The sequence below is a fragment of the Hesperophylax consimilis genome, chromosome 9 (genome assembly GCF_061612785.1).
Source record: "Hesperophylax consimilis isolate HC1 chromosome 9, BYU_Hcon_1.0, whole genome shotgun sequence".
Classification (NCBI taxonomy): domain Eukaryota; kingdom Metazoa; phylum Arthropoda; class Insecta; order Trichoptera; family Limnephilidae; genus Hesperophylax; species Hesperophylax consimilis.
This window is the reverse complement of record NC_142844.1, coordinates 974,684-987,467: the sequence shown is the minus strand read 5'-3', so window position 1 is coordinate 987,467 and position 12,784 is coordinate 974,684. Positions and strand designations below refer to the sequence as shown.

At 31.4% G+C, this 12,784-nt stretch overlaps 1 protein-coding gene and 1 non-coding gene across 2 annotated transcripts in view; one reads left to right on the top strand and one right to left on the bottom strand.

Moving 5' to 3' along the window:
• The window catches only part of nompC (no mechanoreceptor potential C), a 114,444-nt gene that overhangs the window by 708 nt on the left and 100,952 nt on the right, over nt 1-12,784 (top strand). The window lies entirely within an intron of this gene.
• Nucleotides 9,771-9,843, bottom strand: TRNAA-GGC (transfer RNA alanine (anticodon GGC)). The gene has a single exon. It is a non-coding gene; the product is annotated as a tRNA-Ala (tRNA).

Below are 12,784 nucleotides of genomic sequence, written 5' to 3'. Positions count from 1 at the left end.
GTTATTAAAACGTTTTAATATTTGCATTCGGATACACGCCACAAATACCATGACAGATTTGGTCGAATGCTAAGTAGAATATTTCACGCACAGACTCGTTCATGTTGCAACCTTCAAACTAAAATTATGGAGCGTTTGTGGGTCTACGATCATTTCCCTCGGAACACATTACGCAATTTTTTCATCAATGTTCTGCATATTTTGTACACAAAGGAAATAAATAATTTCAGAAATGTAAATCTGGCTCTTATTTCTGAAAAGTGAATTCACTAGTAAACCCATTCTTTTTGGGCAGAGATGGCGAACCTACAGTTCGGGTCCCTACAAATCAAACACGGATTTCGAGATTATATATATATATATATACCTATAATATTATATATATTCATTTAACTTAACTTAACTTCACTCTATTTTTGTAATATTTATATTTTCTGTAATACCTGCATCAACTGTAAAGCGCCCCTGAGGTGATATCTCACAAAAGCGGCGCTATACAAATTATCCAATAATAAATAAATAAATAAATATGTTCTTTATTTGTATTTTCAAGGGTAAACGTAATGTACGTAATAATCTATACGTTCATAGTTTCATTATATTATTAAAATACATGTTTTGCAAGTTATTCTTTGAAATATTGGATTAAATCATCCATACAATATTGTATTTGTATGCCTTTCTTAAAAGAATTCAGTTTTTGTACGGGCGCAAACAAATAATTCGTCTTAATATTTTAAGGCATAACCAGCATAAAGTGTGGTAAATTTAAAAAAAAATAACGCTATCTATGAATGCATAGATTATAAAGTACGTTACGTTTACCCTTAAGAGGAAGCTACAAGCCAAAAATGTGCATATTCTTGGTATACCTTATATCGTAGGTAATAGGCATTAAAATCGCTTTGGAAACGTTCGATATCAAGCAAAAAACTGTTTTTTATTTATTTTCTAAATATTTTAATGAGAAAACACAAAAGTTAATCAAGTGAAACTGTCACAGATAATTTTAGCTATAATACTGTATTTTTTTTTAAATTGTTTCCTTTATGCGTTCATACATTATTGAAAAATTTTAGTACTTTGCATTTATATTTTTTATTGAGTAATTTATTATTTTATTTGTATTCTACTCAAGCGAAGCGATAGGAAAACCATCTATTTATCTAAAAAAAAAATTGGTATTCATAATGTACACCAATTCGTTATAAAGATTAATAAAATAGTGATTTGGCATTAAGCTTCGCCTTAAGAAAGCGATAGATTTAATGATTTTGACTATTAAAAAAACATTAATTTGTAGAAAACAAACTTGTTTTTTTTTCTTTTAATATTAATAATAAGTATATACATATTACTGTTAGTCGTACTGTATTAAGAGAAAATAAATAACACCCTTCTTTCCAAAAAGACTTAAATATTTGATAAAATGATTAGCGAAGCCAGCTAACATTTAGCAGGCCGAATGTAGGTTATGCAGCAAAGCGTGATGTTAATTCGGTCACCAAACACGTCAAATGTACCTGTGGACCACTTCTTTTCTTATAAAATCACTAATCTTTATTACCAGTTGGATCAACAGCAAAAGTGGACCTATTTGAATAAGTTCTCTAGCCACCGTTTCGCTGTATTTCGTACAAATATTACATTTTTATAAAACTTTTACCTTTCGAATCTGAGTACACATATTCAATATTTCTATTTTTTTATTTCCTGTAAGTAATAACACCCAGAAAATCAAGACTTTATGTTTGATGTATTTTCATTCAATCGAGTTAAATTTTACGCAATAGTGTTCGTTGAATAATAAATGTCAAATAATCATATACTAGTAGCATACTAATAGCGTACCAGTAGCATACCAGTAGTTTCTGTGAATAGGTAGACCTGGCGTCCGAAAAGTTATGTTTCTATTTTTTTCTTATTTTATATCGAAATCAATATATCCGTTGAAATCGTAAGTTTTGTAATTAGGTACTTTAATACCTAACTGTTTAATTAATAAACACGACGGTCAGTAACAGTAACAGACAACATCAGTAAAAAAATCATTATGAATCATTAAAACGGCCGCCGTCTTGAAATCGGAACCGGAACGTAAAAAACAAATTTACGGTCAGATATTTATCTAAAAGCATTTAATTTTTAATTTAGCAAGCACTTCATATCTTAATTTCGAAAATGATTATTTTATCTCTATTAGATACAGTAGGTGATTATTCGCATTACGCGTGTATATTTATAAATACAATCGACCTAATATTTGAAGTACGTTGGGTTCTTGCAAATGAAAACAAAAATGTCAAGATAATATTTTGCCTTTGGCTTTAATCGCAATGGGATCAGTGATAAGATTACTTGTTATTATAGTGTTTTCGTGGAGTAGCTAAAACGTTCTGTTTATCCAAAATTAATTTATTCTTCTGATTTTATGTCAAATATTTGACATTTTTTGCTTGGTACATGAAATAACTGGCAAAGGTTTGATTCTAGAATGAAATTTAATAAAACTTTCACGGACATCTATAACAAGATTGTAAAATCTTTTATTTCGCATGATAATGATGGTATACGTTATTGATAACAATATTTCGATATTTTGTATGGCGCTGTTTTAATAAAACATCATCTAAGGAAGCTGTACAAAGATTTGATATATGTATATATAATGCTGTTATCTATTATATCAACTTATGGCTAACAGATTGCATCCACCGGTTTGTCGATCACTAATACAAATCTTTATGTACAATGCTTTTGACAAATGAACGTGAAAGCTCCGCCCACCGTAAAGTGATGCGATATCGGTTGGATTATATGCGCACCCGCGAGGGTATCTTGCTGTTACACACGAAAGTATTCCAGCGAGACGAAGGAGAACATAACCATGTGAGCACGACGGTTGAAACGCACGACGCAAATGTGTTATAGGTTAGAAGCAATGGTACATAATATAATTCCTTTACGAATTTCAGCAGATCAGCTAAAAGAACTTTCGCACAAAGGTCTAGGCGAGGCAATGAAATCCTTTTTGTGTGGGCACCTTATCCGATTTTAGAGTTAAATGAAATGTCATGTAGTTGACATAACTTCATGTCAGGGACTGAAACCCAAGGATGTGTTTCAAATGGATTCCAGAGCGGTCGTTGTGTCTAATATGACAGTGCCACAGGCATGATATTATTGTAACAACTGCTGATTTTACAATATAAATTCATAAATTAACCCTTCTCATAATATTTCCGTATTAAAAAAATTATATTAAAACCAAATTAAATTAGTAATATGTCAATATCTCAAGACGAATAAAAGAGTCTTGAAAAATAGAGTTATTTTAGTAACAAAGTGGAAATTATAAAATGCAATAATTTTTCGGGATCAATGAGTTCACAAAAATAAAATTTTGCATCTTTGACGTATCAGATACAAAAAAAGAAATTTACTTCTTCTTGATTTATAAAAGCGCCCTGTTTAATAGAAACATAAAATTATGCCAAAAACTTTAAATATTATAAATTATAACCGTTATCATCCGTGCAAAAATGCCTATTTATCATCAGCTAAGTAGGCAGTGTTGATTAATGAGATCATCAAAACAATCCGTCACTATGGCGTCACCACCACGGCCGAAGTTAATCACAATGGAATCATGAAGAGGCTATATTAACGGTAGTGAGGGTGGGTTCCAGTACTAGGGGTAGCGTGATACATCTCAGGGTAGTTCGGCCACTTGAGGTGGTAGTTGGGGGGATTGGTGAGGGGATGCGGGGGCAACTGACCTCATGGCCATACAAGGCCCGACACCCCAACACCCCGACGCCTCACGCCGCCAGCCTCACGCCCCGGCGCCCTATACCTGTATACAGTACTCTGGTACTCCCTGAGGTGCGGAGCTGTTTTACTATTTGATAAAGAGTTGTGTTATCATATAAGTTCCATAATTAAGCTGAAAATTAGTATTTCCACTGTCAAAATCATGAAATTGCTTAACTTCATAACTATAATATACCTAGGGTAGTATGACTTACACTTTCTGAAATCTTTAATATATTCGTAGAATTTATTACAATCATTGAAGAAGACGATAAAAACATTTCTTTAAACAAATGTCACCACGCCTTAAATGAATACCTTACATAAATTAAATACCTCTCTATTTTATTTTTTATTTATATACATTTGTTAACATGTAATTGTTGGGTTATGTAATATAATGTGTATTTGTTGGGTTAGCTGGAAGAAATATGATGTAACCTATAAGCTATACCCTTTGTACTCTGTATTATTGTGCAGAAATTTTGTTTTTAATTTTCAATAATATAAATTTGAACAATTTTTCAAATTTCGAAGTTGATTTTCAAGTTCTGTGAAGATTCTATTCATGTTATATCATTACTGGCCAATTGTTTCACAAAACTCAAATAATAACTTGGATCTAACTTTCACAGAACGTGAAAATCATCAATATTATTTAAATTTTCCGTGCCTTGTTCCATTTCATGTTTCTTATTCAATGATTAAATATTAAATTATATTGAATTAACTTCAAAAGTTATTAAAAAAAAGTTTCTCTAATTGAAGTAAATTTTTGCAAACCAACTTAATTATGGAACGATTTTTTGGCAAAATATTTGATTCCATGGAAGATTGGATGGAACTATAAATAGCCCTGTTATCAGATCTCATGAATTATAAAACTCAGACAAATAAAATTAATTAATCGGTGATAATTATAGTACATCTATGTTATGTTTAATTAACATAACTAATCAGCTGATAATTATAGTACATCTAAGTTATGTTTAATTAACATAACTAATCAGCTGATAATTATAGTACATTTATGTTATGTTTAATTAACATAACTAATCAGCTGATAATTATAGTACATCTAAGTTATGTTTAATTAACATAACTAATCAGCTGATAATTATAGTATATCTAAATTATGTTTAATTAACATAACTAATCAGCTGATGATTATAATACATCTAAGTTATATTTAATTAACATAACTAATCAGTTGATAATTATAGTACATCTAAGTTATGTTTAATTAACATAACTAATCAGCTGATAATTATAGTACATCTAAGTTATTTTTAACTAACATAACTAATCAGCTATCGCCAAAAAAATTGACAAATTTAAAAAACCTCACTTTATTGGAAAAAACTTACATTAATCCTCGGAAAAACTCATGATTTGAAAAAACATTTTCATTTCATTATTTCTCTTCAGCTCACTCAAAACATACTCCATAATATTAATAATTTCCAACTTATGACATTTCTTATACATTCTGATGGCAACATGCGATACTAGCGCCTCCTAGCGGCGTGAGTCGTGCGCCTCGGTTTTTTTATACGTTTTAATATATCTGTATGTTTGTAATTTATATGATTAAATTAAACATAATCTTTATTATACATTGGTACATTACAAAAATCCTTGATACTTTTTTGCTCAGAAATAAATATATATTAATTCGGTTACTACCGCTGTCTTTGATGGTTTAGAGAAAGAGGAAATAAAATACTTATATAATTAAGAGATTTTTTATTTAATTTCTTATTTATAAAAATCAATTTTCAATCAAAATTACTTTATTTGCTAGGATTTAACAAACAATATTATATTTCACCAGTTAACAAGTCAACGATTTTTTGTCATTCTGAAAAACGACTCTCGAGTATTTTTGTTGTTTGTAATTATTACATACTTAAACTTCGCACGCAGAACCTACTTTGTGGGACATATTTTTTTTATCAATATTAATCAAAAAACAAATTTAGAAGCGTAAAACACTGCCACCCAGCACTAAATAGATTCATTTTACCGCCATTGAAAATAATGTAATGTCAATATGCTACACTGGCGTCTCTTACTGCCGGCATTGTTGATTCTACCAATATTTTACTGTAGTATTATTAATATTATTGGGTATTTGCTTACATTGAGCTAGCAAGCAAAGGGGTAATATTTGTTCGTTTTTCTTTACTTCAAGTTTTCATCCAAGTTTCGTTTAATTATCGGTTCCTTAGTACCCCTCCCTTAACAGAAGGGGTGTAGTCCGTTTTACGTGAGTTAGTATCGTTAATACGTACTAATATAAGCTGGCAAAGCAATGGCCATAGTACTTACCTCGGCACCCGCATACTGGCCGAGGTCATGAATGGAACGAGCACTTGAATTCTTTGTCGAACAAATGCTTATCGAAATAGAAAAGAAACCGTATTATAATGTTTAAAAATATTTCCTCCAAACAGGAAACCTAACCTAGCATAACCTAACCTAACCTAACCTATCCCAGTGCCAACAAGTTCTGTTAGGTAAGGTAACGGTAAGTACCGTAATACACGGAGAAAAAATAATCATTGTTAATTTATTAAGAATCTCTACAAATTATTGCTAAAACGGTTAAAAAAGGCATTGTAGGCAATTTCCTGATAAACTTTTAGTAAATTCCTAATATGTCGGAACAGGTGTTCATGCACCTGCATTTATTTGCCTTGATTATAAATAAAGACGAAATGCGAAAATATTTGGATTTTAATGAACACGTGTTCTGACATCGTGATAATACATTCGTATTTTGCTAAAATTTGTACATTGTAATGATGTCCGAAACGTTGGCTGAAGAAGGTAGCGCAACACGGCCTAATACCCCAAAAATAAATCACTATAATGCTTTTGGCCGTGAAAATCTCAAATCATATAAGATTCTTAATAAATTAGTAATTCTCATTTTTATTCGTGCATTAAGTAAACCGGAGTAGATCAATATCAATTGTCTATTAGTTACGTCAATTTACCTTATTTATGCTGTGGACAATTGCCAATTGATTGTATACTGAGGCAATTAAATTGATTGACAATAGAGAATTCCCATTGATGGCATTGTGTGTTTTGATTGAAGGTCCATTGACGCAGTGGTTTGATCTTTACACTTCGCGATTGACAATTATCATTCGATAGAGTCCTTTGGAATTCAGTTTCCATCGCGGGACGAGATTTATTTTACTTATAATTGCATTACATTCCGATTTTCCAGAGTTGGAAAGAAAATGGAAAAAAAAGAAAAGAAAAATTGGAAAGAAAAATCCACAGAAAATCCACTGTTTTTGCACACCTTAAGTGACGTTTCCGGAGATGTTCACAAAGCAAATGGGGCCAACAATGACGTTACAATACTTCTCAACTAGCTATTGTCTCACAAACTCAAGAAAAAATGTGGCAAGTAAGAAAATCTCTTACGTTTCCAGTAAATTCTTAATTCAAACTGTGTTAATGTATGACAAAGAGGGACATTGAATATATGCGTATGAACTAAGTAAACAATAGCGGTTGGCGTTTTCGTATTTGCGTCGAATACCACATTCGTGGGGTGAGGTTTGTCTCATAAGTCCGTCTTTCCGTCTCTCCAGTCGGACTCATAAGTCCGTCACTCCTGGACCAACTGAGAAAGGAAAAATTACATCACGGGTGTCACTGGGATAACAAGATACGCTTACTCGCTTACACTATAAGACGAATACGGAATACTGTATGAGACGTACTACTGCTATTAGTTTGTCTTTCATACTTATGTGTTGTTATGTTCGCTTTCTCACTTTCTCGAATGGTGCTTTTTTTGCATTTGGCTTGCCAGATTTCTACAGCGCTTCTATATAATTGTCACGTCATTAGGGGTGAAATTATTGACGGGTCAATTGAAGTTCTATCAATAGTACTCCAATGCAATTTCTTATTAACGTAAGCACATTGACAATTGACATTGACAATTGACATTGAATGTCTCCAGACCCTGAAACAGGGCCGTCAATGCCAATGCTGTTTTTTAAATTGATTTCTCAAGGATCTCAAAAGTTACGTGTTAGGCTTGAACTTGTTTAAGCAATCAATTTTTAAAACAGTGCTTGAAAACGGGCCATTTTTTTTTACTTACAGAATAACGCTTCAATAACAAATGTAAATTACATTATAAATCGATACTCGTTACTTAATTATTAGCATTTTGTATTTAACAATGTTATCGTGGATTATGTCAAAGCATGGTCATCTATCCGATAAGGATTGGGTACTAATGGTAGATTATTTATGCATCTCGGAACATATAGATCTGAGCGCTTTGATTTTGCAAAAAAATTTTGAATTAATAACTTGAAAAAGTTTGCACAAAATTAAATTATCAGTAGTTTCGTGCGTGGAGTGGGATAAACTATAAGTTTGCCACGTTTCTGCTAAAAATATTTAATCACCGGCTGCTACCAAAAGTCAAAAATACACATATTGAACGTTAGATTAGAACTAATACTTTTTTTTTATTTTTTTTATTTTTTTATTTTTTTTTTTTTTTTTTTTTTATAAATTTAATTTAGATTAAATTTGATAATATTATTATTAAGTTCTGCAAGTGTTTTAGTTTTTTATTATTGTGACAGCTGTTTCGGCTTACAAGGCCATTTTCAAACTGTGGTTAGTCCACATTGAGACGACGTTTTTATACTATTTCAAATGTAAATTTTGAAGGTGCATACATTGATTTATTACTGGTTACACCGATGACATGATCTATTGTTGGTTAAACAGCTGTCACAATAATAAAAAACTAAAACACTTGCAGAACTTAATAATAATATTATCAAATTTAATCTAAATTAAATTTATAAAAAAATTAAATGGAGTTCTACGAATTAAACACAAAAACAATAAATAGAACTAATACATTTTCCTAAGCATGCTAATTTTGGAGGACATTACGTATATTACTTTTTTTTAATTATGTTAACGCCATATTGAGAATCTACAAAACGATTGTAAATTAAATTAAATTATAAAAAATAATAAAGCATATTTTACAATATACTCGTTAATATCACACTTAATTGAACCCTTGAAATTTATATACGAGTATTTAATAAAAAAATAAATATTAAAAGTTAATATTGTGAATGCATAAGTATTTACCTAAATTGTGATTACTCGTTCTTTACGTTGACTAACAAATGTTGAACTAATTTGGCTTTGAATGTGTTAAGATTTAAATGGAAAATATCAGCGACATCCATAAGCTCATTGCCCAGTCTATGCATTAGTCATTGTTCTCAAATAATATTATCTTACAAATTTAAGTTTTGTCCGTAAATAATTAATTTGTTGCGTTGTGTTTTTTTTCTTTTAACATTTTTATGTTGGTTTAATTTGATTTTTCTCCTTATTGTAGCTTTTCTTTTTTTGTGATGTATTTGTTGATTTTTAAGGAATTTAATAAAAAATCCTTTCTTATTTTTTAATATTCTATAATGTCAACATGGTTCATCGCACATCTCATGCAAAGAAACTGGGAATAAAACTATAGTTATTATTATGGTAATATTATTACACTAATGTAATTGTTTTATGTAAAATTTAACAATAACATAAGCATGGGTAACTCAAACTGAAAAAAATATTGTTTGCCAACTTTGGTAGAGAGTGTGAAATATTTTATATTATTTAAAACAATAATAATCATAATTCAATGAAATTTGGGGTAGTCAAACTAAAAACTGTATTGTTTTGCCAACTAGTATAGAGTGTGAAATATATTCTAATTTTTACAACAATAATTCAATGAAACTTGGGTTAGTTAAATTGAAAAATGCATTGTTTTGCCAACTTTGGTGTGTGGAGTGTGAAATATTTTCTTATAAGCAATAATTACTAGACTGAAATATCCTTAAAAATTGAAATAAATGTAAAAGTAAATATGTAAGAGTAAAAGTAAATGCCGCCGGCGGGAATTGAACCCGCACCTTCTGATTGCCGGTCAGGTGCTCTGAACCACTAAGCTATGTCGGCTTATTCCCAACCCGCCAAATAGATATTTTCAATTTGTATGGACATTTCAGGCGAGTATTGCTTTTAATAATTTGTTATGCTTTGTGCCGTGCATAAAAAAACCTTGTCTTATAAACATAGTTTATCTTTAAAAAAATACATAAGTATATATTTTGTAATCTTTAGAAAAATAATTCAAATTAATATTTTGAGAGTCCTAATATTATTATGCCTTGATGTTTTATGGTAAAGAAAAAAAACTATTTCAGCTCTGTGGAGAAAATTACTACTGCTAATTTACTAAATATATCATATGGTTAGAGATTTTGATTTTATAATAATTTATGTTGGGGATATTATGCCGTGTTGGGGATCACGGTATAACAACCCAAAAATAAATTACTATGATAGGAATCTCTTTTAAGAAAATTTTAAAATTGATGTTTTATTAACAAGGCCTGCTAATTTATCGTGATTGCTAAAATCGATTTTCCTGGTTGCAGGTTTATAAAAATAAGATCTATCTATGCGCTGATAAGCGCCATTTGGTCATTTCAGATGCTATAAAAGTTAAATTTAATTCGATTAAGTACTCATTCTATGTTTTAATTTAAATACATTTATTTAAACGGTCCAATTTTAGATTATTAAAATACCTATCAGGAAATTTGATACGAAATAGTATTATCGCTATCTGTCTTGTAATTTATCATCGGTAATTTAATTCAATCGTAGTACTAGTAAATTCTGCAGTTAACGGTAAGCCCCAATAATAAAACCATTGCTTAAATAATTCTGTGTTTTTTTAAAACACTCCTCGCTCTCGCAGTGAGATTAGATCTCCATTCATTAAGTCGAGGGTAAGCGAAGTAAAGAGGCCATTCTAATGGGGTGTGTAATGCTCCGTATACATAGGCGAGCCGAACTGCCGAACTGAACGTAAACTTATGGGAAAGGAACCAAGCAACCGCAAATGGCGAGAAACGCCGCTTCCAGTTGCTTCGTTCCTTTCCTGTAATTCGTGGCTCGGTTCGCGTTTAAGTTCGCAAATGTATACGAACCAACAACTTACAGACTTCCCCCGGGGCCGTTCAATCTACGACCAATGGAGGGGTGTTAATAGACCGTAATATTAACTTATCAACTCATTTAATTTATTGTATACAAGCCGACGTGTGTTTAAAAACAAATTACGTAAAACCACACAAGAGTCCTAACTGCTGCTAACAGAGCCAGTCAGACTATGGCAGCCTCAACTGGGATACGTTATGAGGCTGAAGGTAGTGAGCGGGGGGGGGGAGTAGTTGGGGAAGAGAAAGATGGGGAAGAACCTGGCTATTTAGACCTGGTCACCAAACCCATGGCCAAAGCCTTTTCAAGCGGTTCCATGATATTTCATCAAAATGAAAATTCAACACTCCTTTAAAAAGTGATAGAGATTCATTAAAAGTGATGAAACAAAAACAAGGTTTAATAGTTGCCTATGCAACCTATTTAACCTTTCATGACTTAATATCACTTTTTGGAGGTGTGTTGAATTTTCATTTTGATGACATACCCGATTACCGCCCCACCCAAAATATAATATATTTTACAATAAAAATATTTAAATTTGTTTTAGACCACTTTAATTTTAGTTACACTCTACCGGTTTCGGAAGAACCCTTCCTTCGTCAGGAGAATATTAAAACTAGCCTATAATACAAAATGGTCAATATTTAATTAAAATAAAAGTGGTCTAAAACAAATGTATATATTTTTATTGTAAATTATGACGAGCTACGAAGTAAATGCTTTTTACAAATAGGTATTAAATATTATTTTAAAATGATTATTTAGTGAAATGATACAAATGAATGAAATAAGATTTGAACCCGCGACCTCCTGTTTGCTAGTCGAGATCACGGAGGCCGTCACATTGAGTGTACCCGGCATAGACTAAACATCAATGGTACCCGGTATTGCTCGGGGTTATGAATGGTTTGGACTAAAGTTTTGAGGTTGGGAATTCTAGTGTACCTGAAAACTGGGTGCACTTTAAAGGTGAAAAAATTATTATTGTATTGCAATAAGTACTTGTTTTACTTGATCGCGCCATGTCTTTCACGGGCGTTCTCAACTTCTTCAACTATTAACTAACTTCATACATCAGTTACGTCTCACTTTACCACAAATTATTATGTTATTTATTACTTCCGCGGACGTCATAGACTTTTCATACTATTCACTACTGTATACCACATTCTTACTAATAAAATTTATATTATATCTCAATTCAATGCAGAGATAATGCGTTAAGTCTTCCTCGGACGTCCCCGACTTATTCTACCATTCAAACCACTCTCTAAACAATGTAATTCTGAACTGGTCACCAAGCACAGCTAAAGTCATTTCAAGCCTCGTTTTGATTCTGAATGGTGGGTGATGATCAATAAATTAATCAATTCAAATTAAGTCAGCCACGCAAGCCGTTAAAGGCGTTTTTAGTGACTAGATCTGAAAAACTAGATACTTTCTAGCTTGCCTTTACCCTTCTCATTCCCCTCTCTTACTTTCTTCACCAACATTCCTCAAGGAGGAATGACATAGTTTTACTTACTACTGGATACGGAAAAATAAAAAAAAGAGTATTGCTACTTATTAATTATCTGTTTAAATTATTAGTAATCCGGTTAAAACCGGGATTGTGGGTCTTTAACGAATGAATTAACTGGTTTCGTGAAAAACTTTTAGTAAATTTCGAATACATTATACAACTATAGTTGCTCCACATTTAGATTATTGCTCTACTATGTTATATTTGGCCAATTAAGGAAATTTGAACAAATTAGATGTTATACAGAATAGAGCTATGAGATGTAGACTGGGAAAAGTCAAAAACGCAAGCATTAATCAAATGAGAGCAGCTAAAATAGATTCCAATAAAAAAGAAACTGTTATTAAGGCTGGCCGCATACATACG